Genomic DNA, 6,784 nt, shown 5'->3' on the forward strand with positions numbered 1-6,784 from the left:
CTGAGGCCAAAATGGAACGTGGACTAAAGCAGTGTGTACAAAGGGCTGACAATAAACTCAAAACTCAGAATGGGGCAGGAGAGAAGTTAGATCAGGTCTAGCAAACAATGTTACAGAAATTTCTTACATTACTCCTCCCTCACCGCTTGCAGGAATTACCAGTGATGATGAAAATAATAACAACAATAATAATAATAATATCTAACTATGTTGCTGTTCTAAGCTCTTTCCGAAATTAACTAATTTATTTCTGACCACAATTCCATGATTCGGGTAATGCTATTGTTAGCATCTTACAGATGAAGGCATTAAAGCATGAAGAAATTAAGAAGCTTGTCCAGGATTAAACAAGGAACAGAGCAGCCTGGCTCCAGAATCCAAGCCCATAGCCACTTTGATATAAGAAGAGTAGCTATCCCGTTCTTATCAGAATTCCCACTGACAGAGCATCACAGGAAGCCACTATTAATTGTCAGAATTAATACATGAAACAGTATCTAATTTCCATCTTTGGCCCAGAGATTTCTGGCTTATAGTTTTGCTCTGGTGAAGTGCCTTGATGGAAGCAACAGACCCCCGATGTCTTTAGGCCTTATATTATTTGTAGCTTGTTTAAATATATTTACATTAACTAATAGTCATTAGTTACAACAGTTCTAATAATAACTAATTATATTAGTTATAATCATAATAGTAACTAACATTAACTCATAGTAAAGGATAAGAGGCACTCCTGGAGAACTTTGGCCTCACCTCAGTCATGGGACCTACCCCACCCTGTCACCCGTATGAGTTTATGTCTCTGGTTCTCATACTGGATGTGCACTTCTCAAAGGCTCATAGCGACAGTTCCCTGTTCTTCAGGGGGTTTTTTCTTTTGTTTGTTTTTGTCCCTGGGCCTCTCACAGGTTCTATCCCATCCATGTAACACAAAATCATTTTATTTTATTTTTTTTTAATTTTTTTTAACGTTTATTTATTTTTTTGAGACAGAGAGAGACAGAGCATGAACAGGGGAGGAGCAGAGAGAGAGGGAGATATAGAATCTAAAACAGGCTCCAGGCTCTGAGCGGTCAGCACAGAGCCCGACCCGGGGCTCGAACTCACGGACCGTGAGATCATGACCTGAGCCGAAGTCGGACGCCCAACCGACCAAGCCACCCAGGCACCCCAACACAAAATCATTTTAAATGCGTCATTTTAAAAAGCAATAATAGCTAGCATTTTGTTCTATACCTTCAATGTGCTGAGCTCCATACTAGATGCATCCCATATTTTTTTTTTCTAACTCTTACAACAACCCCGTGTGCTGGCATTATTCTCATTTTATGGATATGGTGCCAGGATATGAAATAATAGTCCTAGATTAAATAGTAAGTGACTCGGCAAGGATTTATACCTAGATCTAGATGGCCCATATACCTGCATTATGTCCTATGATATCAAGAAGAGGTGCTAGATAAACATTTATGAAATGAATAAATTTGGTCACCTGCTTCATTATACACATGCTTCTCAGCTGCGTTCTATGGTTGCCTCTTAAAGAACCTGGTCAAGACTGCAGTGGATGGAGTGACCCAGGTGATATCTACAGTTACTACTCTGCATCCTAGGAGGGAAGACTGGGTTAGAAACTTGTCTCTGGCATCTAAGATTAGAGACTGAGAAGGACTCAGGGCCTTGGGAGTGTGAGCCAGGCCTTCCCCAGCCCCCAGTCAGGCTGGGCTGGGAAGAATCCTCTCCACCGCCCCATGCCTATTGGATTCATGCTGGCCTTGGCCATGAAACCAAAGCTCCACCTCTGCTGTTACCACTTTTTGCCTACTGATCACTATGCCATTTTCACCATCTGATTCTCTCCCACACTGGAGCACAGAAAAAGGATTTCAGTCTGAATGCTGGATATACATACGTTTTCAATTGCTTAGGTACACAAAAGAGACCCAAGTAGAACTTGGTAAATTTTTGCATCCAGCGATTATAATCAAGTATAGACAATGTTATCGAAGGGAGAGAGCATGGGTTTTTGAGTCAGACAAAACTGGGTTCCTATCCTGGATTTCCTGCTTGCTAGTCATGAAACGGGTGGCAAACTATTGAACTTCTTTGAGACAAAGTGTCCCATCTGTAGAATGGGCATAATAGTACCTGTTAAAAATAAAACCCAAAGATGCGTGTAAAGTGTCAAGCATTTTCATAAATCTTATTTTTTTCCTTCATCTTGTCTCCTAAACAGAAAGAATCTGAGAACTGACATTCATTCAAAAATATAAAAATAGGAGTCAAATTTGCTTGAAAATCTAATTTTAACTCAAATCATACAACTCTTAGATTGGGAGACTATGGGGTGGAAGAGATAAAAATTTAGTTACTTGTGTCTTGATCAATATTTCTTTTCAGGAGGAAAAAAAGTAATTTCAATATTATCTACAGAAGCAGGTTTTAACATTCATACCACAAGGGACTTCTTTTCATTAATTTTCAAAGATAATCCCACTTTTAGATAAAAATCTCCCTGTCAAACCACAGTTATCAAGTAATAATTCACTTTCTTGTCTTTGTTAAGCAACAACAAAATCAAATGACTCCTAGAGCTTTTAATTGGCATGTATCCCACATGACCCAAGCGAAGGTGCTGGGTGTTAGTTCTTTGAATTGCCTCTTCTTGGTTCTTGGACCTCTGTTTATACCTTTACTGACTCCCACAAGGATCCATAAAAACCAGTGGGATTGGAATTTGATTCGGGAGAGATGTTCAGGCAGTGAACTTCCATCTACAGCTCAGGGGACCAAAATTGGACAAGATTTCCTTTCGTGTTACACAGAGCAATTGCTGGGTCTGGTCCTCGAAACAAAAAGGACTCTGTTTTGTATGGTTACCACATGGCCCCTTCGTCTCTCGTTGGAATTTGACAAGCAAATTGGCATTTGTGTTGCTGAGACTGTCGTAGAATAGTGATTGTTAATTATACCCTAGATGTCCTGCCTCATTCTGTCATGGATGCATTATGCTAAATGTGTACAGTGAGCAAAAGATCTTAAATTTGATTTCAAGTTGCATATCCAGAATGCTACCAGACCCGCCCCAGGGCAGAGAGCTCTGAAATCAGCCTGTGAGGAGCTGTGTTCCAGAATTCCTGGTTCTACCTTAGACCGGGAAGTATTCAAAAGGTCCAGCAGGTGTCAGTAAGAATTCTTTGATTGTCTCCAAGTTGCGTATGAGCACAGCAAATCACCTCACCCCCTGCCCTGAAGAGCTGTCTCCAGACGGGGCATTGTGTGAGCTGTAACTACTTCAGAGACAGTATTTTCCATAAGGATCTACTCCTCTAATTGGTAAAATTCTGACCTTTCATCTCAACCCCAAAGCAGGATGAATGAAGCAGTCTCAGTTATAAAAAGCCTTCAAGGGAGGAGCACGTGAATAGGTGGTTGCTTCTAAAAATAAATCTAGTCTGTGTCAGCTCTGGTTTCCCCTGTGTTGCCCGCCTGGATTGCTTCTCAGCAACTTCAATCTCTTACCCTGCGGGCTTAATCCCGCTACAGTTGGGACCAGGCATGAAGTTTACTGCGGCTTTAGAATCAGCAACCAGGGACAACGTGCCATGATTGCTGTAAGTATGCTGATACACTCCTCTAAACATCTTTTTGATTAGTTTTGGGATACTTCGCGTATTAAGAAAAGTATAGAGGGGCGCCCGGGTGGCTCAGTCGGTTAAGTGTCCGACTTCAGCTCAGGTCATGATCTCGTGGTCCGTGAGTTCGAGTCCCTAGTCGGGCTCTGTGCTGACAGCTCAGAGCCTGGAGCCTGTTTCGTATTCTCTCTCCCTCTCTCTGTGCCCCTCCCTGTTCACACATACTCTCTCTCTCTGTCTCCCTCAAAATAAACATTTAAAAAAAGTGTACAGAATAATAAACAAGCACCCACCTGTTCACTACCCAGATTTAACAATTAGTAAGATTTTACCATAAATACTGCAGGTCTCTTATTTTATTATGAATGAACTAAAGGTCTCATATATTCCTCCTCAACCCCATTCCCTTCCCTTCCTTCCCAGGACAAGCATTATCTCACAGTTCATGTGTATTCTTCCCACCTATATCGATTGCCGGGGGGAGGGGGGTGCCATTATAAAATGCCACAGATTGGTTAGCCTAAATGACAAAAAGTTATTGCCTCCCATTTCTGGAGTCTCGACATCAGAGACCAAGATGTCGACAGAGCCACGCTCCCTCTGAAGGCACAAGGGAAAGATTTGTTCCAGGCCTCGCTTCTAGCTTCTGATAGTGTAACTCCAGGCTCATGTGGTGTTTGCCCCAGGTGCCTGTCTCTGTGTCCAAATTTCTAAGATCACTAGTCATAATAAATAAGGGGCCCACCCCACTCCAGTATGACCTCATCCTAACCAATTACGTCTACAATGACTCCATTTCCAAATAAGGTCATGTTGCAATACTAGGGTTAGGATTTCAACATATGAATTTGGAGGGTGTGGGGGGGGTCGGCAAAATTTAACTCATAACACTATCCATGAATTAATATTTAAACTATAATTTTTTCCACAGACATTTATAGTATTTTGTGTACATCAACGTTTATATAAATGACATCGCAGGTATCTTGTGTAACTTGTTTTAATCCAACAGTATGTTTTTAAGATGCATCAACATGGCAAATTTGAGGTACTTTGTTTATAGTACTTCCCTGTATGAATGTACCACTATCCTCCCTATACTAACATTTAAAATATCTACAAGGCTCCGGGCGCCTGGGTGGATCAGTGGGTTGGGAGTCTGACTTTTGATTTAGGCTCAGGCCATGATCTCACAGTCATAGGATCAAGCCTCACATGGGGCTCCACGCTGACCTGAAGCCTGCTTGGGATTGTCTCCCTCTCTCTTTGCCCCTCCACTGCTTGAGCTCTCTTTCTGAAAATAATTAATCATTTAAAAATATATATCTACAAGGTTCAAAATGTCATCTGATTAGTAAGTAATAACAGATACATGAGTCTTGGGCTTGAACAACATGAGTTCTCTGGTTCCAGTCCTTGCCAAGATTATGTGGATCTTGAATTGCATTTTGTGATCCTGCAATTTCACGATGTCAGGCCTGAGGAGTTTCCATCGTTTGGGAAGTTTCCGGCAACAGGAGGAGAGCCAAATAAATGTTGGGGAATATCACTAAGCAACAAAGGAGAGAGGGAAGATATTTTAATTGAAAAATAAGTATTTAAGACCTGAGTTTGGTTTGAGAGAGTCCTGGGGTGACAGTTGGGGGTTCCCAGCCCACGGGACATGCCTGTAGGAGGAAGGCAGAGAGACTGAAGATGAGCTCTGTGTCCCAGGTCCTGACTCTTCTGAACTGGTCTTTGGGGCAGGAGATTGACCCCACCGCCCTTTGATCAACAGTTATGGTGAGCGTCCAACCCTACAAAAGGGAGTTAAATAGTAATGTGAAATCTGCAGAAAAGCTCCCAAGTCTCTTACAAGTGAGCAGTCCTGAGCCTCACCTACTTCTCTGGGGTCTCCCTTGCCAAGGGTTTTAGCCATGACTCACTTGAGATTCAGCAAAGTGAAGGAAGCCTTGATCCTAAAGGTAGAAGATACAGCACAGCCGAGGGGCGTGTGTGTGGCCAACCATGGGCAGGAGAGGGAGGCCAACCAGCACATGGATGTACTCCACAAGGCCATCAAACTCAGGTGCCAGAAGATAGACAAGGACATGGCCATCCTGGTCAAGTTCTTAGAGAAAGTGCAAATGTCCACTGGTCATTTGATGGAGAGCTGCCAGCATGGATGGAGTCATAGGAACCTTCCTGAGGAGCGATTTCAGAGAAAGAGATGTTGACTGCCTTCACCCAGGACCATTTTCTTCCTGTTTGGTGACATATCATCCGACATTCGTGAGCACCTTCTGCTTTTGTGTACCTCCACCTTTATCACTGTCTGAAGGACCCAGATAAGAGAGCTCCATGTCACTCCCAAATACTGGATCCCTTGAGTAAAATGCTGGAAAATCAGATCGGACTTGTCTTCTGGAGGTGAGTAATGAGGTTGGATGTGAAAGACCTCCACTTTCCTTGCCTGCTATATGGGCCTTTAAAATGTCTTGTTCAAAACTAGAAATTCTCTCTAAAGACCTCCATGAGGAAAGTGCCAACCAGGTACAAGGCAATGAATGACCCCAGATGAGTCCAATGAACCACCCTTGGTCATAACCAACCATCTAAATGGAACTCCCCAGATGAACTTTTAACTTTAGAAGTACTTTAAACGTATAGGTAAGTTATTGCTACATTTTAATATGTTTGCAGGCTCAAGAACAAATTTTTCAAAGACCATTGAAAATTAGCCTCCCCCTCCCTGACCTTGCACCTCAAGGGACTAGTCGATTTAGCAGAAAGCACAGCACAGCTGGGGGGGCAGCGGGGGCAGCCAAGATGGAGCTGAAAAACAGCCCTGAAAGCTTTTCCTCTCCCGGCCTTCCGTGAGGGCAGAAGCCAGAGGAGTCTCACTCACAAGTAGTCACTCCTACATCCCCGCTGTCAAAGTGGTCACCATGGCCTGCACCAAAATGAGAGATGACTGAAAGGTTGACGGTGGGACACAGCTGCAGTGGGGCTGATTCAGTCTCAGAGTGGGGAAGAGAGTGGCCATGGACTTTAAAGAAAACGCCATGTAAATGACAAGAGTCATTTTTTATGTGATCCAAAATTTGAAAATATGCAAATATCCCTTTATGGATTTTTCTATGGATTTCTATTTGGAATCCATGGTTTCT

This window comes from Puma concolor, chromosome D1 (assembly GCF_028749965.1).
Source record: "Puma concolor isolate L17-30 chromosome D1, mPumCon1.1.hap2, whole genome shotgun sequence".
NCBI lineage: Eukaryota > Metazoa > Chordata > Mammalia > Carnivora > Felidae > Puma > Puma concolor.